Source organism: Anas acuta, chromosome 2 (genome assembly GCF_963932015.1).
Source record: "Anas acuta chromosome 2, bAnaAcu1.1, whole genome shotgun sequence".
Lineage (NCBI taxonomy): Eukaryota > Metazoa > Chordata > Aves > Anseriformes > Anatidae > Anas > Anas acuta.
The window spans coordinates 139,612,588-139,637,444 of record NC_088980.1 but is presented as its reverse complement, the minus strand read 5'-3'; the positions used below and the strand labels follow the sequence as shown (position 1 = coordinate 139,637,444).

Genomic DNA, 24,857 nt, shown 5'->3' with positions numbered 1-24,857 from the left:
AAACTGACACAGTAGGTTAATTTGAATATTTGGTGCCATATTCATAATTTTACCACCTCTTTTGTATTTTACATGCCAGTTTTGTCTTGCCCTAACTGAGACTGCAAACACATTGGGATGTCTTCATATATCACCTAGCACAATAATTGATCCTGATTGCCAAAATATAAACAGAAGTATTTGGAGAACTGAAGCATATCTGAATAATAATATTGACTTTGTCTCATATTATTGTATGTTAAAAGCAAAACTGAACTTTATCTATTACTAATACCATGATCAGATAAGGAATTTCCCCAGGTCCCTTAGCTATATCTGCAGATCCCATTGAGAGGGCAAGAAGAAAAACACCCCTAAATTATTTCTCACTGTTTAATAAAACTCTGAGCCAAATCTACTCATGTATATTTCCAGGGGATACAAGTCTGCCAAGTCTTTTTACTTAAGTAAATTGTTCTGAAATGCTTGGTCTGTAAATAATCAAAGTGATGCTATAGTCCTGTCAGTCACTCTCAGTGAAACAAATGGGGTATTTTAATTACTGCACATAACATTTTTTGTAACAACAAATCCCATCTTCCCTGCTTCCCTTCTGAGTTCTTCTCAGACCAGTTCAAACAAAACAAACAAACAAACAAAAAGGGATTTCCTACAGTTCTTTATTTGAAAGAAATAAAGGATATCAATCCAATAAACCTGTTATGCTACTTTCCAGATGTGTAGCATTTAATGCACGATGGGATTGTGTAATGTAATTAAGGGACTTTGATTGAGAGACCAGACAAACAAAACATTCAAAGTTAATGGTTTGACAATGTCCTTCTTTCTCCAAGTCATGCAAAATTCTGCTTCCCTCCACCCTTTCCTTTAAAGGAGACAACTAAATAAGTGGGTACCTACCATAGGATAGCTACAGCAGGAATGAAATGGTGATGAGTTTTAAAGCCTTGATCAAGAACAGAAAACTCTTCTAGAGTTTTGGGTGTTTTTTTGGGTGTTTGTAACAGAAGGAGAGGGAAAGGGAGAGGAAGGAGGAGGGAGAGGGAGGAGGGGGAGAGTGAAAAGGGAGAGGGAGGGGGGAGAGGGAGGTGGAGGGGAGGGTAAGAGAAGGGGGAAGGGAAGGGGAGGGGAGGGGAGGGGAGGGGAGGGGAGGGGAGGGGAGGGGAGGGGAGGGGAGGGCAGGGCAGGGGAGGGGAGGGGAAGGGATGGGAAGGGAAGGGAAGGGAAGGGAAGGGAAGGGAAGGGAAGGGAAGGGAAGGGAAGGGAAGGGAAGGGAAGGGAAGGGAAGGGAAGGGAAGGGAAGGGAAGGGAAGGGAAGGGAAGGGAAGGGAAGGGAAGGGAAGGGAAGGGAAGGGAAGGGAAGGGAAGGGAAGGGAAGGGAAGGGAAGGAGCTGCATATAGACATGAAATCATCTCTTAAATAAACCGGAAGCATCACTTAATATTTATATGCAAGAAGTCATTTTGGTGTTCATTGTGTTACCACAACAAAAGATCCTGAATTTAGTCTATGAAAATACTTTAGCTTGTTTCTCAGTTCAGTGTTTAACTTTTTAATCTCTTAAGTCTTTTGAACATCTTCTTAGAATAGGACAGATGATACTAGTATACAGAACACAGTCTCCTGAGGTTCTATATTTTAGCCATAAGAGAACTGACAAATGGAGTTAAATCTTTGCACAAAAATATATTTCTACCTAGCGGTTATAAAAATGACTAGTATGCCACTGGGGCAAAATTTCATTGAAATTGATCAGACCATTAACTTTTGAAGTCATTTGAGCTAACAGTGTAGGTAAGGTGGCTGCGATTTGGTGACTTTATTACTTCAATGATGTCATCAATTATTACTTTGAAGAAGAGAGGGAACATAGCTTTTGTAAACTCCCAGGAGTGGAAATAAAACCCATTTTTATTGTAGGAGACACTAATGGCTTTTCATGGGCCAATTAATCTTTTTTATGGAAGTAGAACACTAAAGTCAAAATAATGACAAGACTTAAACATAATGCCATTCCTTATGACTCTTCAAACTGATTGTTAATACTTGAAGATACAGTCTGAAATCAACAAAGTAAAATATATCAAAAAAGGGGATGTGTCTGTGAAGAAAAAACATGATCACTATCAAGTTATTTCTTTTTTTTTTTTTCTTCTGTTTATGACAGAAATTGGTCTGCTTATTCAAATGGATAACAAAATAAATATAAGTTTATGAGGCAGCAAAATAGCTGAGCAAATCTCATTCCAGGATGAAGACTCGTTCTTATATCTGGAAAGTAACTAGTAAATTGTTTTCAGGATTTGTGATGTTTTACCTAGATGGCTGTCTTCAACTGCATGCCACATTTCTAGAAAGATATATATCAACTGGGAAAAAAGAAAAAAAAAAAGTAAAGAACAAGAAAAAAGCAGGTTTTGAAAACATGAACTGCCAGGAAAAGTTGAATGACTAGGGTATGTTTCATCTAGGAATCAGAAGACTGAGGAAGGGAGACATGAGTCTTCCAGCACACAAATTTAGGTGCAAAAATGTAATCACTTGCCTACTGATTGGTACTACATTCATGACAATGAATTTGCTTTCAACTGATATGTCAAACAGACATACTCTTTATATGTTTTTTATTATTTTCATATATATTTATTATTCATCATTCTGTTTTGTTTGTTTGTTTTAGAACAACGAAAGTCACATGATCTGAGAAATTTATCTGTAATTTCAAAATCTTAATTTTCTTAGCTGTATTGCAAGGGCAAGACCACAAAACTTTCAGTGTTGTTAAGAAGATATCTAACTTCCTCAAACATAGAAGACATTCAGAAGTTGTAAAGTGAACTGTTTGTACATATAAACTTCCAAGGTTTTTAACTCTGTATAAGATAAAGTCATTTTTCATCTCACTTTAAAGGGTGCTGACTTTGTGCTTAAGTTCACTTACTGTGAACATTTTCTAAATATTTATCATTATACATAATTCATGTAGGTTGTTAATTCATGTAGGTTGTTGCCTTTTCAGAATCTTCTGTTTGATTTCTGTTTGATTCTGCAATTTCATTTATTTATTTATTTATTTCTGAATGGAAAATTAAGGGAGTTCTTTATTGTGTAGCTGATATCTCATTTTAGTATATTTCTGCGTTTGAGAAAGGCTGTAGGAGAAATGAATTACTATCAGAGGAGTAATACTGAATTGTCAGAGGAAACAGCTTTGCAGCTGAAAGTTCCTCCTGTGACTGGGATGGGAATACAGGAAGAGAACAAGGTGCCATAAATCACTGCACTCAGGTGGTGAGCAAGGAATCAGTAAAGAGACTTGGCTATGCAAAACTTAATTGTCGCTCTTCGTTGTGGAATCTTATCTCTGACTCCACAGCAAGTTGGATGGCTTTAATTTTTCAAAACTAGCAGCAGACTAAGACCCTGTTAAAGCAAGAGTTGAAAATTCTTGTGCAACTCAACAACACGTTTGTATTCTGCTAGTATAACTGCAAAATGCAATGGACTGTATGTGAAAACTGCAGTATATTTGGACAAAGGAGTGAGGCTGTGTAATTAGCTCCCAAAGGAAAAGAAGACTGATTTATGCAGTAAGAGACCATTGACAGAATATATTCATTATGAAACATATCTTCTGAAATATCAGTGAGCAGGAAGAGGGGATACAATGATAAAAATGCAGGTTAAATCTTAGCTCCTTGAACTGATGCAGTTCCACCATATATAACATCACATTAAATACCAATAAAGACCTGTCTCTGTTGTATGAGAAATCTTTCTGTCCCTGCATATCCCCTGTATTTCTGCACTGTAGAAAGCAGAGTGACAAAAAAAGTTCTGTGTAAAGCACCAAAACACAATATCTATTTTCATTTGTGAAAATGAAAGCTAACAATTTTTATTTAGTCTTTATAATCTTATTTTTGCTTTGCCTTCACTTAGCAATTTTCAAGTTAATACCACTTGTCTGAGTCAATTTCAATAGTAAAATCAAGATTTTAAGAGGAAAGTTGGATTGCAAACAATGGAGATTTTAGTAAAAGTAGATTAATATTAGCACAGAGTTTAAACTGCTATGGTAAATGATTTAGAAAATCTTGCAAAATTTTGAGTGTTTGTTGGAAACTTCTTTGGCCTGCTCTATTTTGAGAAATCACTCTGGTAGTCTTGCAACTATACTTATTCTCCTGGGAATTTTGATTAGGACAGAAGCACTCTGTCTTTGTTTCTCTATCTCTTCTGCTTCTAATCCCAACTGGAATCAGAGAGGACATAGCCTGAAAAACACAATAAGTATTTTTAATTTCAGCTTGGTAGGATGCTTGAGTTAGATCTGTTCTTACTTTATCTTTAATGATCTGCTCGCCTATTCTGAACTTTCTGAGAAACAAACAGGAATCTCTTTTGTGGTAAGCTTGTGGCCACTGAAGTGGATAAAGGAAAATTCTTTAGAAAGTAATGGTCTGCTGCTATTTCTGACAGGTCCCTATAAGGATCCTTTTCTCCTTCACTTTTGACAGTGCTTGCATTGTCTGTCATATCAATACAGGCTGTTTGAATTGATCTGAACTGTTGCCAAGGAAAGTTGTTGCAAAATAATGTGAACTCTCCATGTGGACAAGCCTAAACAAGCTTCTTCCTAAAGTGTACTAAGTTGAACTGTACAAAGGATCTCTTGTCAGGAATAAGATTTTCCATATTCTTTAATTCCATGTTATTTCCCTGCGGTCTGCCTGGATGGCTTGCCCTTGCTACTTTCACTTCCACAAGGCTGAATCATCCCTAGCTAAATCTGTCTGTCTCTCATAGTTGTTCTGTACAATCTTCACAGATTTATGAAAAGATTTTTTTTTCTTATCCAAATATAGAAATATTAATGATTTCTGCCCAGTATTATTAGATTGCCCTGAAGATTTTAAAGTAGCTTACTAAAATTACTGCTTGAGATATGCTTCAAACATACATGATAAACTTTGCAGAGTTATACAGTTGAGCTTGTGGTTTTTTAGATGTCTTAGGTCTTCTTCCAATGGCTGTCATTTACCCACTGAGCTCTTTTAGCAACTACATCTTTGGGGACTAATTGGCTGTAAAGCAGCCTGGCAGAAAAAGACCTGAGGCCCTCCTGGTATACACAAGCTTGAACATGAGCCAGCAGTGTGCCCTGGCTGCAAATAAAGCTAATGGTATACTGGGGTGTGTAAGGCAAGCTATTGCTGGCAGGCCAAAGTAGGTGCTCAGCATTGGTGAAGCCACATCTGGAGTGCTGTATCCAGTGCTGGGCTCTCCAGTACAAGCGACGCATGTGGCCACTGGAGAGAGTCCAATAAAGGGCCACAAAGGTAATTAATGGACTCTTCATAGGAACATCTGTCCTATGGGAAAGGCTGAGAGATCTGGGACTTCTTTGACCTAAAGAAGAGAAGGGTCATGGGGGAATCTCATCAATGTCTATAAATACCTGAAGGGAACGTGCAAAGAGTATGAAGCTAGGCTCTTTGCAGTGGTGCCCAGTGCCAGGGCAAGAGGCACTGGACACAAAGTGGCACTAACTGGCACACAGGAGGCTCACTTCTAACACCAGGAGCACTTCTGTGCTGTTTGATTAATGGAGCCCTGGCACAGACTGCCCAGGGGCTGTGGGCTTCTGAATGTCCTTGGAGACATTCAGAAACCACCTGGATGTGGTGCTGGGCACCCTGCTCTGGGTGTCCCTGCTTGGGCAAGGGTGGCACCAGAAGGCTACCAGAGGCCCCTGCCAGCCTCAGCTATTCTGTGATTCTCATATATCTAAATGTCACTTGAAATGGAATTGTGTGAGATTATAAATGTCATGATACATAATTTAAACTTGATTTGGAGGGGAATATAAGCTTTTGTATTGAGTGCCTTGGGTATTGCAAACCTAGTTGTTTTTGAACGTAGGACTAGATATATTGTAAAATTTTATTTGAACCAATAATGTGATAAGAACCTTCTGTTCACAGTTTGTTACAGTTCCTGGATGAAGAATATGAGATAGATACCTGAAAAGATAATAAAATGAAATTTATAATAGTTGGCTCAGCTTTTAATGATTGACATGATTTGGGCTCAGCTTAGTTTTAGAAAGTTCAGGTTTGCTCTGGAACTTGCTCTATTGCCTGTCCATACTTCATAGCATATGAAAACGATAACACACCATATGGTAGAACTTTATTTTATAACTATTTTTGACCTTTTTTTCAACTCCCAGTGTTTGCTTCAGGACAATTCCACCACTCTTTACCAAGACAGCAAGTACTGCAAGTTGGAACTGCACATTGCATGATGGTTGTTTCACCTTAGCGTGCATAAACTATTTACAGTGTGTTTATATAGAGATTATGGAAGCTCTGTGATATAGACCATTCACACATTATGAGCAGATTCTGATGTGTTTCAACCCCAGCAGTTCCTCAGTAGAAACAATACTACTAAAATCAGTGGGGCTCCTTTTGGAGTAGTTAAGTATGACTTAACATGAGGAAAGGCATTGGGATCTGGCCCTGTGTTTTCCATAGTATAGCTAACCATTATCTTTACAGATTCCTTTGTTCACTTTTTAGAAGTGATTGTGATCTCAGTACAACCATAACTGCAGTATAATGTGCAAGTAATGCTTCTTCCTAGCAACAATTTGTTTTGTTCATGTCCGGATCTAGACATTGCCCCTCCCTGACCCAAGCACAGAACAAGCTGCTCCTATTTTTTTCAGTGGAAAAATTAAAATTTCCATCACTTCAGCAGAAATGAATGAAGCACTGGGAGAGCAAAATCTTAATTGCATTTGCAGTTATATATATCGTACTTTGGCCATTTTTTAATTAGTAATAAATATATATTAATTAACATGTATATATTAATTAATTATATCATTTCAATTTCCCTCGATATCAGTACCTTAAAAATTTACTTTCCTCCCTTTCAAATTCAATTCTGAACAAATCCATTAAGATTTTAAATATGACAGTACTATTTGATGTTGTGTCTTTCCTTCTGAGTGGTTATTACGTTAATATTTTAGTCAAAAATTAATAACTACTGATACCTACAACTACAACTACAGTCTGCGATGTGCTCTCAGTCTTCAGGGGGATTTGAGGAGGTATAAAACCTGGAGAACTTCCAACTCTAAAGCACACTCATTTATCAATCTGTTGTCTCATGCAGACAGAGATTTTGCCTGTTATCCAATTTAAACATTCATTTAGAATGAATCTAATTTTTTATGCCTTGCTAACCTCAGTACAGAGCTTGTGGTTAACTCCAGTAAGACAGCTGAAGCCTAGAAAGGGTATTCAACAAGAGAGAGCCAAAAACTTAACTAGATACCATTGTAGAAATGACCATGGCAAATTTCAAACACAAAACAAATGTACTGCTTTTTGTTGCCATGACACAAAGTTTTGTAGTAATGTGTTAAGGATGTCAATATTGCCTTTTAATGGAGTTTGGGGAATTCAAACAAAATGAAAGGCTAAAGGCTATTTTGTGTTTTTAATTTACCAATAGGAATAATGATTTGGCAAACAACTGTACTGTAAAATGAAAAATAGTCATATTAGGACAAATACCACATTGCAATGTCAGACCAATGCTGTTTTGTCATTAAGTTAAGATAAATGCTGTACTTCAATGTCAAACTAACATTCACCACTTTTTCACCATAAGTAGGAAAGGCAACTGACCTTTGAGGTAAAAGTGACACATTATTCTCACCAAAGAAAAATAAAACATTGTCATTATCACACCAAAATTGTTGGAGGAATAGAGTTAGAATGGTTACAAAATCTAGATAAAACAATAATTGTTGTTTAGTATTAGAATTTCTGCACATAACAAAATTACATTACCAAATTTGTAATTATTTTTTAATGAAAAAGCATTTATATATTTTTCCAGTAACCCTTTTAAAATATTATAAATATTATTTATTATTTATTTTAAGAATCTATTAATCTGCTTTGACCTTCATTTAATTTGACAAACACTCACTCCATGATGTACCCTGGGTTCCTAATGTGTACCAAAAATTATATAAATTTTTTGAGTCAAATGTGATTTCTTTTTTCTTTTGTCTTTTTTTTTTTTTTTTTTTTTAACTCACAGCAGATTTTTAACAATCTCAGTCTGTGTTCTTAGATTTGAAAGGGAGATTCAGTCAAGACACAGAAATACAGCTTAGGTCCTGAAATGACACTGTAAATAGAAGCAAAAATGGAGCATATACGGAGTACCACTAAAAAAATCCTAAACCCACTGTACCAGCACTTCCCCTTGTCCCTGGCACTCCACTGATTGTAATAGATTTGCACTTGCACAAACACCAGCAGTGAATTTAAATATGGTAGACTTTCATCTGCATAAAAAGGAAGGAAAAACTGTTTACTGAAGTGTTGGTGATTTTGTTTTCTGTGAAGTGCCTGTATATGTCTCTGTGAGACAAATTACTGGAAACACATAAAATCCTATGGAAAAACCCTGCAAGAGCTTGTACCATGAATAAACATGTGCACTGTGAGGCATCTAATCTATTGAACATACAGATTTTGAAGGTACTAATCCTAGCACGAAAAGCTCAGTAAATATGCAAGTCTCCGAAGGATTATATCTGCTGTACTGATTTCCTCTTCTCCTTGTTTCAGTACTGTTATACCTTCCTTTTGACAAATGCAAGTTGGACCACTCTTTCTAACTCTCGTTATAGATGAATAAACTCAGCCTGTTAACAGATATCTAACAAAATCTTATAATGTTTATAAGAAATTGATACCAGTGCCATTTACTAAAACAATTTATACTATGTCGTCTCTGCATGCTCTAGTATTTCTAGTCTAAGGAAAAGGAATAGAAAATGGAAACAGAAGTGTCCATACAAAAAAGGATAGTGCCATAAAACACAAGTTCGAAGTATTGGTGGAGCAGCTCTGAATTTCACTTGCTCATTTCTTTAAAGTCCATGGAAGAGGCCAGCAGAGTAACCAATTCATCTCTCAACTTGAGACATACATAAAATGTGTAAATATCAAACAGGTGTCTCTGTTGTGAAGATTTCGGTTTTCCTTGTTTTTAATGTCAATAAAATTATAGAAATAGCCTGGGTACTGAAAATGAAACAAGTGAAACACTTTATTAGGATTTTATGTTCCGGACTTCAGGTAGTCAGATGCAAAAATATTTTTATGAATGCTTCTTTACAAGTTCTTTGAGTATGTATAAACACAAATGTCTTTACATTTGAAAAGTGAACAAACAATCATTTAAAACATGAAAAAATACCCATGAGTATGACATGGATTTGCAGAAACACAGTTCTTAGTATCTAAAGAGAGTAAAACAATATAAAAAATAATTTATGTAGACAATTTTGAATTCAGTTTTCTTATAAAACAAAACAAAACAAAACAAACAACAACAACAACAAAAAAAAACACTATGCTAAGAAAAAAGATTTTGACAGGTTTTGCTATTTGACAACACTTGTACTTTCTAATTGTCATGAGTGCTAACATAATGAAACTTTTTATTATTTATTTAGTATTTTTAATATGCACTCATAAACAAAGAAATAAATGACACTTGCATGCATATATCAAGCCTGGAGCAGCTTCACCTTAAGGGGATACTAAAGTTTCCATGGTTGTATGAATTGTGTATGTTAATGACATTTTTTAGACAGGGTTATACATTAAGTAATAGTGAACTCTTGCTTTTCAGAGTTAAGTGGAATTTAATCACCCAACCTTTGGATTTTTGGGGAGTTAAGCAATTAAATTCTCTGAACCTCTGAAAATTTGGGGTTAAAAGGGTCTGACAAACATAAAAAAAGGAAATTCATAATGATTGGTGACCCCAAAAGACTTGGAATTTGGGTAAGCTATGGACAAGTGTCTCAAAGTTCAGATGTTTATCTTATCCTCTGGAGCCTATGTAGTTGGGCTTGCAGGAGGATGATTACTTTTAAGATTTCTAGCACTTTTGCTTCTGGTCATTGCTGAATATAGTATTTCTTCATATTTTCCTCCTATTTGTTTCTGGAAAAGTGGTTTGAAGGGACTATATTTTACAGCAATTTTCATCTTTTCCATCTTAATCAGTAATTTCTCATGTAAAACTGCAGAAAATGGGAAACAATAAGTAACTTAAGGTTACTATTTAAGCCAAGGAAAATGGGAATTAGTAGTACAGTGTGTTCTGACTTGTCAAAGAGCAGACTTCAAAGTATCATGCTTAGAGGGGACTTTGGCTGAGCTCTTCAAGGACTGTCTTGGGATTAATCATGTTAAAAGTTTCAGTTATTGACCTGAACACGGGGAGGTAGAAGTCTCCTACTAGATCATGTCACAAAACTGGCATTTTCGGTACAAATGAGAATGAGAATCATTCAGGGAGAAAGTGTGTATGTCTGAAGTGATAGGTTGAGAGGAAATATAATTTATATCTATAAATCCAATGTGCTATTTAAACTAAAGAAGAATGCTGGCACAAGTAAAAATTAGTATAAATTTGTAATGGAAATTAGAAAAATGTTCTTAAACATCAGAACAGTGAAAGTCTTGTAACAATGCTCCCATATGAACAGTGGAGGCAAGAAATATAATTGCTTTCAAGACAGAGCTAGAATAAATATTTTAGGAGATTACAAATTGTGATTGCCTGTGATTACAGATAACAGGAGTCATTGATCCAGAAAATGGTGTTTCATCCAAGTATTTAAAATATTCCTGTGAATTTGTAGAACATATGCATATATTTTAAAATTTCAAAACTGTTACTAATGCTAAAGCTCATATATAGTGGACAGATGGAAGTGGAAAATCAAACAAATAATTTAAACACACTGACCTTTTCTCCTGATGTTTGGCAAAAACAAAAAACAAACAAACAAAAAAAACTGTTAATGGCATTTACTGTAATATTAGTAATTGTTCTGAAAAATCATTAATAATTAAATAAGACGCAAACATAATCTGCCTCATCTTAAATGTCAACCTTTCTTAATTGACAGTTGTTAAAATTTTTCAAATGTCCTGTGGGAGTTGATTTTCCTCCTCAGAGGTCCAACTCTCCAAAATACAGAGCACAACAGACCTAATCTAGTACAGCATTTAAACTCAATTTTCAAAACATGATTGAAATCAAGCTGTAGCTGACATCATAAAGTCTGTGTGCTTAGGCCTATGTTAATTAGGGCAACATTTTCATATGGGATGAGGAAGAGAACATTTTGATATTTCTGTTTCCCTTTTTTGTGTTCTATATTTTATTTTATTTTTATTTTTTTCAGGTAGCTTATGTTTTAGATGATCAATCCATTTTAAAGCATTTCCAAATGCAACTTCAGGTAGAATAACTATCCTTCCACTAATTTTTGTGTGTGTTATCTAAAGGTAAATTTCTCTCCTTGTTACCTGGATGCTCTATAAATAAAGAGAAAATAATGAAATGTTTTTATTTATAGTAATGTTACCTGATTAGAGAAAAATATGAGGCAAAAGTTTCAAACAGTATTGCATTTCTGTCTTTATTAATTAATACTATGCTCTATGGAAGAAATACACTAGCAAAAACAAACTTAAAAATTCTGATTTTTTAGTGCTTTGAATCAGACATATCTACACTACAAACATTGATTTAGTGAAAATATGTGGAAGACTTTCTGCTTTTCTTGCATGCATTTGTTTTCCTTAAGCTTTGAGATAAAAATAAACAATTACCATCATAGTACTAGTAAATTTGGTTAGAAGATTAGAAGGCTGGTAACGTTCTACAACAGGGTTGCAGTATTGGTGGATAGGGGAAGAGCAACTAACATCATTTCCCTGGACTTGTGCAAAGCATCTGACACTGTCCCCAGTGATATTATTGTCTCTAAATTGGAAAGACATGGATTTGATGGATGGACCACTTGGAGGGTAAGGAGTTTGATGGATTGTCACACTCAAAGTGTTGCAGTCGACTGCTCAAGGTCCAGGTTGAGATCAATAATGAGTGGTGTCTCTTGGGGGTCAGTACTGGGAATGGCATTGTTTAACATATTTTTTGGTGACATGGACAGATTGAGTGCACCCTCAACAAGTTTGCTGATGACACTATCCTGTGTGGTGTGGTTAACACACTGGAAGGAGGGGATGCCATCCAGAGGGACCTGGGCAGGTTTGAAAGGTGACCCTATGTAAACTTCGTGAACTCATCGTCACGAGACCAAGTGCAAGGTCCTGCATCTGGGCTGGGGCAATCCCAAGCACAAATACAGGCTGGGCAGAGAGTGGAATGAGAGCAGCCCTGAGGAGAAGTCCAGGGAGTCTTGGTTGATGAGAAGCTCAATATGAGCGGGCAATGTGCACTTGAAGCCCAGAAAGCCAACCATATCCTGGGCTGCATCAAAAGTAGCCTGGCCAGCAGGTTGAGGGAGGTGATTCTCCCCCTCTACTCTGGTCTTGTGAGACCCCACCTGGAGCCCTGCGTTCAACTCAGGGGCCTCCAGCACAAGAAGGCATGGAGGTATTAGAACGACTCCAGAGGAGGGCCATGAAGATGATCAAGGGTCTGGAGCACCTCTTCTACAAAGATAGGCTGAGGGAGTTCGGCCCAAAACTGTAGAAGAGAAGGCTCTGGGGAGATCTCATAGTGTCCTTTCAGTGTCTAAAGGAAAGGGGGGGAGGGACTGTTTGTCAGGGAATATAGTGATAGGACAAGGAGTAATGATTTTAAACCAAAAGAGTGTAGGTTTAGATAAGGTATTTGAAATAAATTCTTTAATCAGAGTGTGGTGAAGCATTGGAAAAGGTTGCCCAGAGAAGCTGTGGATGCCCGACACCTGTAAGTGATGAAGGCCGGGCTGGATGGGGCTTTGAGCAACCTGGTCTAGTGGAAGGTATCCATCCCTGCCCATGGCAGGGGGCTTGGAATTATATGATCTTTCAGGTCCCTTACAAACCAAATCATTCTATGACTTTATGATTCTATGAAAGCCTGAGCCAAGGGAAATTAATTTAGTAAAACATTGTTGGTTTATGTTTGTTGCACTGTGTTTCACACAATCATTTTTCAGTAAGCCAGACTGGTGTGCAGAATGGAAAACAAGATGGACAGACAAGAAGCGTTAAAGAAGCAAATATTTGAAATTACAAAAGACAAATTAGAATATTATTTGTAGAACAGCATTTTCTGACATGATTCAAGTTTTTGATTTAATAAGTTTTACATTACAGTGCAAATATTATGCAAGTTATTTAGTTGGCAACATAACAATACTTAGGTTTTGACTGCATCACCTTCCCCTGACCAAGAAATATACGGAGAGTTGTCTTTCAAATAGTGTTTAAAACCCCAAAACATTTTATTCTGAGGAAAAATTTTGAATTGGTATTTGTTCTAGATTTTGAACTGACTCATAAACACAGCCATTCAAAACATATGATATTTGAAAATGGTAGGAAAGTCTGTTAGAGGCAAAAAATATATGACCTCTAATGCATAGTTTCTGATAGAAAGAAAATGCCATTTAATTCTAAATGACTTACATCTATTAAAAAATAAATAAAAATTAATGAAGGCACATAGTTTATAGTCCTAAGAGCAAGAATAATCAATCTTAACTAAGAATTTCAATTATAATCTAGATTCATCAAGACAAATATACTGTTTGGAGAAATACTCTAGTTCCAGATTATTTCTTTTTTAGTGATTATATTTTAGTAAATATAATTGTCATTATTCTCTATGCTATTTTTGAACACCTATAGGAGAAATACCATTATTTTTCATCTGAGTTGGGAGTGAATAAATAAGCTTGTAGATTTGAACATTAACTTAAAATTATAATTGCCTCTATTTTTCAGGTACGAATACCCAAAACACTTACCTGGGTCTCCTTTCACTCTTTCCGCTTGTATACATATAGATAAGGATAACTTACTATAGGTAAGAATGAATGTTCTGAGGTTATATGAAAACTGAGCAAGTATTAGAATACTCATAAGAAAAAGCCATCTTTCTCTCATCAGAGTTTTAAGCATATTTCTGGATTGCCAGCATTCAGATGAGGCTTACATACACAAGCTCTTTGCCTGTATGAACCTCTGGGACACTTTTGGCATTTCACTTGTGAATAACCTGTACAAGAGATCATGGAATACAGTTTTTGGTAGATGACAGAACCCGAGTGAATTGAGTTCATATTTGAGGCTGTCAGAAAGCTGCCTTATCCATATGGGCTTTACATTCTGGAAGAGGAGAAAATAGAATCTTTTGGCAATATTTTATTGCATTTGTGCCAGACATATGATATTTACATTAAATTGATGTTTATATGTTTTTGCACAGGAAGATTCATTCTTTTGTGTTAAAGCTCTCTCAGACACCAGTCTGGAAAGGTTTAAACACATGACTAAGTTTATGCATTTTTGCATAGTCACATTGAATCAATGCAATAACTTGTTGGGTGCCAAAATATTTCTTGACTTAAGTCCTTACAACATTTTGGCCAAAAGTACAGTATAGTTTTAGTAGTTCTATGCATTATAATATATCAATTTTACAAGAAAAAACAAAAACAACACAAAAACAACAACAACAAAAACATAAACACAAAAAATGTCTGCTAGGCAATTCTTATTTCTCAACAGGTTGCACAAAAGTAACCTCAAGATGATCAAATACAATGTCATATTCAGGATTTTCCCTTATAAATTGTAAATGTGTCCTGAGATCCATATTTTGTTACATTAAAAGCAGAACTGAATTAAGGAAAATTTGCATAACATATGCCCAGTCTGTGGAATCAAAGATTATCTCTGTTCACCTATGGGATGAAATCTTCCTCAGACAGATGTAGGCATTTCACGATTAATCCATTTTCAGAATAATGGCAGTAAAAGGAAGTCTTAACATTTTAACTGTACATGAGGGAACAAGCTAAATTCCAGTGTTGCAGTTTCTTTATTGTTTTATTTGATTAATCTGAAGTGAGAAAAACATTAAATAAATAAAAAATAAAAAAGAGCTAAACCAGCAAACAACCATTTCCTCTTTTACGTCCACTTCTGTTAAATTATTAGGAATGTTTGCAATGAGACATGTTAGTTGGGATTCACTAAGTTATTTGAAATCCTTTAATAGTGGAAAACTAAGGTTTTTAATTGGCTTGCACAATGAATTTTATAGTTCAGATCCACTCCATTAGCAGATTGCTGGATTTTTTTCTTGTCACCATGCAAAATGTGAATTAAGCTTATTATTAAGTGGAGTGGATTTGAAGACAGGATCTTGCTTTCCTCCCAGATGTTTATAATCTTAATTTCGTCTGTCTACCAGTGGTTTGTGTAAAAAAAAAAATGGGGGGGGGGGGGGGGGGGGAATTTAATCATAATAAGCACTGTTTCATGAAATAAGCTTTTTATTTTCTCTCTAATTCTGGCTAGAAAAAAATGCGTACACTTGATTTAAGAAATCTTCTGTCAAATACTGTCTAAAGTGAAGCATTTTAACAAAATATTTCAGTTTTAACAAAATTACATATTTAAATGCAAACGTTTTCTCGCGTCCTGCCACGAGCTCTGCTAGTGAAAAATACCAGTTTAAAAATATTGTCTTGAAATATCACAACCTTCCAAAAGTTTTTTTCAGTTCTATGTGCGTTGTTCTTCCATGTGCCATTAGAATCGGATAAAGAAATAAATAGCTTACATTACAAAGAAAGTCCTTGTTGTGGTTTATCAGTCTTGGAACAGGGAGTACTAGAAATATTGTGAGATAGGCGATTCTCAAGATTGCCAGCTCAATTTTGCAGGCCCAAGAGGGATCTCATTGCTTAGATAAACCTTTTAAGGCTTGTCCAGAACCAGACTTGGGTCACTTAAGAGTTCAGGAGAAAACTTCTGTTACATGAGCAGTTATTGCTGTACTCCTGCAATCTTATCTTCTGTACAGAGATTTGGTTAAAGTGCTCAAAGGTTTCAATATAATTTCTAATGATAAAATTTGTACCATTACTCTACAAAGTCACTATCTGTCACTATCTTACAGCTAAAGTACCCAATTAAAAAAAAAAAAAAAGAGGCAAAACAAAGATGTAATCCCCCCTCCCTCAAACAAACAAACTGTGAACCTAAAATTCATAAAGGGGCTAAGAGTTGCTGTTATATGATAGACAGACAAAATCAGTCATTACAAGAGCCTCATTGTTAATTTGCTTTCATATGTGTCTGGGCAACACCTGATATAACCTCTTGTTTATGCAGATACTTCATTGCTATGTTGTATGTTTGAAGGCTGTATAGCTGACCCTTTAAGGCAGAAAGTAGGCATTAGTGAAATACACTTTCATTATCTTTTGAGAAATGAGGAGGGGAGATTAGGAAATACCTCTGGTATGGCTTATATTTTGATCAGGTGCATTTGCAGACACATCTCTTATCCCTCCCCAAAATTACAGGAGGATTTACAAGTCTTACTGTGAAAGTGGTGTCAAAGACAGCTCTAAGACCTGACTCAAAAAAGACATTCTTCAGAGCTTCAATCCATCTGTTGAGAGCTTTCTTGGCAGGCAGCTCTCATCACAACAAGGTGTTCAAAGAGAGGGATTTACTCTGAACTGGCGAGTTGCAATGATGCTTCACAGGCATCATATGAATTGTATTAAAGTGTCTCAGGATTTAAATGAAACTGCATTGTTCTCTCTTGTAATTGACAATTTTAGGGAATATGCTATTGTTGAAATATGTTGAGACAGATGTTGACAGAAGAGACTTCTGTGAACTGTACTGAATATAATAGTTTTTGAATGAACTTGAGCTTACTGAAGAACAGCTTATTTTAACCTACCTGTCTACTACGTCATTTTACCATAATTTGGTTTCATTACTTCAAGGGATTCTTAGTTAGATCAAGTATATAATATATTTTTTTGCTGCTCTTACTGTTACTGTTATATAATGGAGAAGTATGTGAAATACAGTAACTGGATTAGTCAGTGGATGTTCATCTTCAGATTTTGTAGTGTTGGTATTGTGGTTTAACCCAGCAAGCAGCTCAAAACCACACAGCCTCTCACTCACTTCCCCACAGGGGGGTGAGAGAATCAAAAAAAGGTAAAACTAATGAGTTGAGATAAAGATAGTTTAATAGGACAGGAAAAGAAGAGATACTACTACTACTACTACTACTACTACTACTACTACTACTAATAGTAATAGTAATAGTAATAGTAATAATAAAAGAATATACAAAGCAAGTGATGCACAATGCCATTGTTCATCACCCATGGATCATCCCATCATCACCCATAGATCATCCCATCCCTGAGCAAACACAGCACCCAGATGAACCTCCCAGTTTTATTGTTCAGCATGATGCCGTATGGTATGGAATATCCCTTTGGCCAGTCTGGGTCAGCTGTCCTGGTTCTATCCTCTGCCAGCTTCTTGTGTACCCCCAGCCTCCTCACTGATAGGACAGCATAAAACTGAAAAGTTTTTGTCTTACTCTAAGCACTGCTCAACAACAACTAAAACATTAGTGTGTAATCAGCATTATTTTTCTCTTAAATCCCAAACATGGCACCATACCAGCCACTATGAAGAAAATTTACTCTTATCTCAGCTGAAGACAGGACAGCTGGATATTGAAGGGTAAGGAAATGTCTGGGGGATTTATAATGGGAATTGTTGCAGTGTTTAAGCTAATTTCTCCAGGATGCAGGAATCCTGGTAGCATCAGCTCCTGATGTTTTTGAGAGAGGTATAAAGACAGCCAAATGAGCAAAATTGTGTCTGGGTAAAACTACTTTCCTTCTCATTTCACCAGTTGATTTAGTCCTAAACCTTCACAAGCTTTTATCCTGCAAGAATTATTGAGATACAAAAAGTAGAGAATACTCAAACATCATGCTAGGTGAGGGCCAGCATGAATAACATGTATCATCAGTGTGTCATGATTGTCCAAGACTCATCAAGCTCCAGCCCTAGGTCTGATGTTACCCCTTTGTATGTATAACTTGATTTTGCACCAAGCTCCTCAGCCAAAATGGAGGGCACAGCTGCCACAGAGGGGTTGGCTTGCCTGCAGAAAACGTATCCAAACTATGATGAGGCCTGCAAAAATATGTAGTTAACCAGAAGTGAAGAGAAGTGATAGGTGTCTTGAATTCTTGCCACTGTTCCCCAGACATCTCAAGACTTGCCCACGTAATTCAGGAGCATTGTATTTCACCATCTACATCTATTGCATATCTTCAGATGTTTTTATTTTTATTTATTTATTTTTAACATTACTCTCTGGAACACTGTTTTTTTACAAACTAAGTGCTGAAATTTACTGTCATATCTCATCCTGCTGACCTGCTTTTCACAAGTCTAACATACAACAGGAAGCATTTTGTCATAATCATGGTGGTCTAATGGCATAAGGAAATAGAAAATTGTAGAAGGGTGGTACTAGCTGGAAAACAGATGTATTTTCAGGCCAGATTTTTCACCTATTCTCTGAAGTTAAACATGTATATTGAAGCTCTGCAGAGGTATATTCATGGAAAGTTTGAAAAACTCATCATCTGGATAATTTTCAGAGGATAACATTATCCAAACATTTTTGGAAACACTTTTGACATTTTAACACAGAAAACCAACTAAAATGGCTTACTGAATAACTATGGATTAGGGAATTAGATTTTAAATTAAAATATTTTAAAAGGTTGAATAGACATTTTTTAATTGTCCACACAAAATACATTTATAACAGAACTTCTTGGTTACACTTATATGTTTTCTTTTATTTATTTAGGCTGGATTTATGTAAGCTTTAAATCAATGTAACAGACCAGAATTTATTTCTTACAGATGAAGATCATGGGGCTAGTCAAATTACTTAAAGGTATACTTTTATATAATTTACAGAATAAGATTTGTTATCTTGCCCCTCTCAAAATAGCTCTTTTTCTTTTGCTGACATGTCAGCAAAAACAAAGTGTTCAGCAAAGCAGAAATGTTTTACAGTAAAATATCACGTCTGGTTCCAATGAACAAAAATCCCCCCCAAACCTACTGCACAGAGATAAGGCTGTGCCTCTTTATTTTAGATAAAGTGTTAATGGGATGTTCCTGAGAAGGATGAGTTGGTTAGAAAATCTGTAGGAAAAGATTTTTTTTTTTTGGTATTAAATAAAGTTACACTATTCAATCCTAAATACATTCAAGAATGCATTGGTTTAAAAATGTTTTACCAGGTGTAGTTGTTTAGGTCTGACTTCCTTTTCTGGAAGGATAAAAGATGTAAAATGCTTTGTTGCAAATTAAGTCCTTTGTTGTGTAACAGTGTCTGAAAGGCTTAGTTTTTGTACGCATACAAAGCAAAAACATATTTCAAAGCCTTGAAATTTAAAACGAAAGTTTATAAAAATAAATTTCTAATTTATTTTGTTGATCTATAAAGGAAAGCTTACCTAATGGATTTCTACAGAGGATAATTTCCATATTCCTGTTCTCTTTCCTGAAAATGCTGGAATTTGTTAACTTCTCATTAATTATTTTATAAACAGTATAGAAACAAATTGAAGATTTGCACTAATCTGTGGAGAATAATGGGTGATAAGTGTCAAGAGTCCAGTTCAGAACCTGCAGTCAGTCTGTTACAGAAAAGCACTGATATTTGTTCTCTACTGCCTCCCTTGAAGGTGCACAGTCAATGTAAGTTTTTGTATAATAATATAATACTGTATGTACTATATTTATAGTGGTATGGAAATTCTATTTATTTTGCCTAACAAGGAAGTTCTCTCTATATATACACATATATATTTATATATATACATTTGAATTTTTGTTCTGGTTAGCCAGTTAGGTGTTTTTGTTTGTTTGTTTGTTTGTTTGCTTTTTTCTTTTTAAACTGCAGCAGCACAAATTTTCAGTCTCCATATATTCTTCTCTGCTCACAGGTATGTTGCAGTTAATAGCTTTTTATATCTTTGAGACAATGCTCAAATTTATGGTGTTTTGTTGTTCTGGCTACTTTTTCAGTAAATTACCTTCATTTGTTCCATTGTCATTGCTCTGTGTTTCATCCATACACTTTTCCTGAGCTCTCTGTCTTTAATCATCATTCTTTTTTAACAGTGTTAATCGTATTTGAGGGGCTTTATTTTACTTTTGCATTTGAAGCAGTTTGTTTACTTGCATAAGGGGAGAAGTAAGAATCCTGTTTTTCAACTTCATAAATTAAAAGAAACCTAGAAATCCAGTGGAGGTCTTAAATCACGTAAACTAAGTAACTAGGTTATAAAGAATTTTCTCCCAGCCAGGGAATCTGTTTTCTTCTTTCTAAGTTTTCACCACACCTGCAAGCTGACAGCTTGTGACTATTACAAGACACAGCATCTATCTATCCATCACTGTTTGTTTTGTTAATTAAGAACAGATGGCAAGTGCTAAAAATAAGTAAATAAATAAATAAATAAAATTACATGTATGTGGCTGTTGATTAAGAATAAAAAATAAAAAATCCATCTTGAACAAGTTATCCAGTGCATGCATGCACAAATGATGTAAGGACTAGAACTTTTTGGAAAATATTCAGTTTTGTTTATTTTCAGTTAATGAAATTGTTTTCTGTCCACAAAACATGCAAAAATGGTTTTGGTTGAAACTGAAAAGACTTCATTAGGTCAGCTGAAAGAAAGAAAAAAAAATAGCTTAAGCCTGAGTGGGTTCAGTAAATTAGATGAGCCCATTTAATGCTGAACAGAGTCCACCTGTGTCAGGTCAGACGTCCTGGTCAGATAACACCAGTCACATACCACTAGTTCTCAATTTCCTTGAAGTGTACTATACAAGTCAGAATGTTATGGTGCATTTGGCTAATAATATCTGATCTTTAAGATATTAAGGAATTTTCTGCAACAATTTTTAGATATCCTTGGATGTGATTGATACAAATTATTCAAATTGCAGCTTTCTTCGTTCTGGTCAGAACACTTGATTGAAAGAGATAAATCTCTCAAATGTAGTATTACTTCTACAAAGAAATATGAGTGTCCCTGATTACATCAACAAATTATAAGGTTTATTTTCATATAAGTATGGTAAAGAAAAGGATTCAGAATCCTGCAGAAAAGGAAATCTCAACAGAAAAACAAGTGGGTCTGCAGCAATACCTACACCTTCTCTGAGTTCATAAACATACTGAGCTCAGGATCTTGCATCCTTCCAACAGCCAGAAGAGTAATATTAAAGTAGGTCCTGCCTAAAGCAGGAGTCAGAATCTCCAACCAAAGTTGTGAAAAATGTATTTGCTAAATCTAGACATGTAACCATAAATCAAATATTATCTTAATTTTTCAGATGACATCTGTCTTTATTATTATTTTTATTGTCATTATTATTATTTTATGCACTGCTCTGAGACTTAAATGCATTTAGAAGGCTCATGTGCACAAGAAATTCTTATTTTTAGATAGAATTAGAACTGGGTCATCTGCATTTCAAAAAGTCTGCTCTCAGAAGAGTTTCTCCAAGTTCCAAAGTTAACCTTTATCTTCTCTTACTTGAACCTTTTGCAAACTTTAAAAACATGGTAGTTGCTAACCTATAAATATAACTGTATGAACTACATGAGCTTAGGTTTTAACAGCTTTGATTCAAGACCGTATTTTCTGATTTTATGCACTGTACTCTTTTGTATCCTAGTTCATGAAAAAAAATAAAATACAAGAATCTATACTATAGAAAGCCAGAAGTTCGTGAAGCATGAAAACTTTTCTAGGAATGTTATTGTCGTATTATTTTAAAAGCACAAGTATGTTAAAATAAGCGGGAAAAGAAAAGATTATGATGATTAAGGAACACAGGGTAGAATTTTGCAACAAGAATTTCGTAAGAAGAACTGTTTGTTTGCTTGCTTATAATATATATATATACTATATCAAATATATATATACACCATATATAATAATATATATACCATAATATATATGGTATATTATTCCTAACTGAAATTTGAAAAAGTAAGCTAATATTTAAATTGCCTAAAGGGATGAGAAAATATCTTAAATAGGTTAACACAACTTAATGTTATGGTCCCATTTTATTTGTTACTGCTGAGACTGGGACACAGTAGTAACTTTCTTCTGCCTGTCAGGAAGTATGCATGAAGATATATTGAGAAAGATATAGAACTCAAACTCTGTTTTGAGTCTGGTTCATGTTCTTCAGTCACAGGAGGCAGTACAAATAAATAAATAAATAAATGAAATAATTATGGAATTCTGTTGGTATTGAAAACTCCAAATGTATCAAAACCCCAGCAATAACTGAGGTTTCACAAGAAAGAATTCCTGCTGAGAATGTTCATTTTTGTGTCACAAATGTAACACAGCAGTGATGTCCAAACTCCACTATTTCTTTAAATTGTGATAAACCAGGGAATGTGGATATTATATTTTCAGGAAGCATCCCCAACCTGAAACTTCAGAAACCTAGAAAAATCTGGATCCTTTGTTTACATAAATCATTTTCCATACAGCAGTTCTTACAAGGCAAAAAGTTAAACAAACAAGCAAACAAAAATAGTTTTTCTTTCTCTATGGACTTGATTTGAAAGCAGATGAAACAATGATGATTCTACCTGCTGCCCAGCTATGGGAAATTAGCTACTCCACCTGTTAGCTTGAACCCCTGGGAGCCAAATACCCATTTTGTTTCTCCTGTGCACACATTCACACTGACTTGCACACATAGAAACATATATTTTATTTGCCTGTTTGTTAGTTGTTCCTTTTAATGAAATAAGTTGTTCAGTTTTATTTATTTATTTTTTATATTCTTCTTTCAGTGTGGGAAAAATGAAGAAAGAAAAAAGAAAAAACACAACTTGCAAAACAATTTTGAAGTGCTGTCTGCCATGGATATAAGCCAGAATAGGCAGCTGGGCTTTATTTTTGCTTTGAAGGGTCCAAGGATGCACACAGACTACTGCACTCCCTCTTTTTCATGTATCCACCAAGTCCCATGGAGTTCTGGGCTGCATCTGAACCGTCTTGCTGACCCTTCCACTCAGTCCCCAGATTAGTGCTCCAAGCAGCCCTGCGATTATGCTGCTCAATACTGATTACAAAGAGTAAGGAGTGGGAGTATAGCTGAATTTCAAGTAAAAGACTTCCTTGCAAAACTTTGATTTGCAGATACCAGTGAACTTTGTGGGAAGAAGAACATCAGCTCTGACAGAAGGGGACAAGGCTGGAATTTTCCCCTGCATGGCTGCCTGCAAGCATGACCCAGTGCCAGCTGGCTCCCCACACTGAGCCACCATAGTTTGAAGCCTCTGTCTGAAAACACCACACAGACACGGATGAATGCCAGGAACAATGGAGTCAGCAGCTTTTTGATTTTCACTCCAGTGCTATTGCGAGTTTCTTGGGTACTTATGAAATCTCAAACTTTTTCAGGATGAGAAAAGGGCTATGAAGCTGGTGAAAGGCCTGGAACACAAGTCCTGTGAGGAGTGGCTGAGGGCACTGGGGTTGTTTAGTCTGGAGAAGAGGAGGCTCAGGGGAGATGTTATTGCTCTCTACAGCTACCTGAAAGGAAGGTGTGGGGAGCTGGGGGTCTGCCTCTTCTCACGGATAACTAGTGATAGGACTAGATGGAATGTCCTCAAGTTGCATCGGGGGAGATTTAAGTTAGAAATTAGGAGACATTTATTCTCAGAAAGAGTAGCCAGGTATTGGAATAGGTTGCACAGGGTGGTGGTGGAGTTGCCATCCCTGGGGGTGTTTAAGCAAAGGTTGGACTTGGTGCTTAGGGACACGGGACATGGTTTAGTGGGTGACATTAGTGGTAGGGTGATGGTTGGACCAGATGATCTTGGAGGTGTTTTTAACCCTAATGATTCTGTGATTTCAGGCTGAAGTTCTTTATGCAGATTCCTAAAGATCGCTTTAAGGAACTCCATACTTTGAGGGTTGGATTTGAAGATGTGCATCTGTTGCTACAGAAGACTTGCTCCTGAGCTCTCTATCCAGTCACTTGGTCACTGTAGAGCGTACAACAATGAATCACAGTTATAAAAAGTTACAAAAAATATTTTGGTATAAATAATAAATAGAAAAAACTTTAAAATAAACTTCTTTCAATTTATTTCCCTTGTGATATGAGATGAACACTCTGTTATGTGGACAAAATTTGAAGCCTCTGACTCAAAAAGTGTGTTAAGCTGTCCTCTGTCTACTGGGGGAAAACAATTCCGTTCTCTTTCAACATGAATCTCATGCTTCATACTGTATTGGAATATGCGCTCAGAATTTCAGACTTAAGTCCTTCCAGTCTGTGACTACTGCAGGAATAAAAAAAGTGACTGTTCAAATGCTAACTAAATTTTGTTCAAGTGAAAAAACTACTGTTTTCCATTTTCTCTAAAACCACGTGCTAAGGTGCTTATGCATAATATTTTTTCTCCTTACATGAGCTCCACAGGCTGAAATTACTCAGGCCCACCGGTGGGTGATAGTTTCTGCACATAATGTGATTTCACACCCTATTAATCCATGTGCAACATGTTTATCCTAGGAATTGCTCTTTTGTATATGCTTGTCCACTTCTACTTTCCAAAAAACAACCAGAAAGACTTGTCTTCGATCTCTTATAGAGGCAATGTGGGTCGTTAGGGTCTGGTGGCCGGAAGATGTGGCGCTGTATGGAAAGATAGAGCCCCTCCCTTGATGGGCAGTAGCGCGTGGTCTGTGACGTAAGCAAGCGGAAGCGACGTTGTGGGCCTAGGCTATGTAACACCATGTGACTCAACAATAAACGCCATTTGCCGTCCACCACATTGGTGTCTGTGAGCT

General features: G+C 35.9%; 2 long non-coding RNA genes across 2 annotated transcripts in view; one reads left to right on the top strand and one right to left on the bottom strand.

Moving 5' to 3' along the window:
- LOC137851397 (uncharacterized) overlaps positions 1-24,857 on the bottom strand; it is a 114,518-nt gene that overhangs the window by 44,233 nt on the left and 45,428 nt on the right. The window lies entirely within an intron of this gene.
- LOC137851839 (uncharacterized) lies at positions 19,280-24,456 on the top strand. The gene is made up of 3 exons (XR_011093525.1): positions 19,280-19,707; positions 22,847-23,431; positions 23,917-24,456. It is a non-coding gene; the product is annotated as an uncharacterized lncRNA (long non-coding RNA).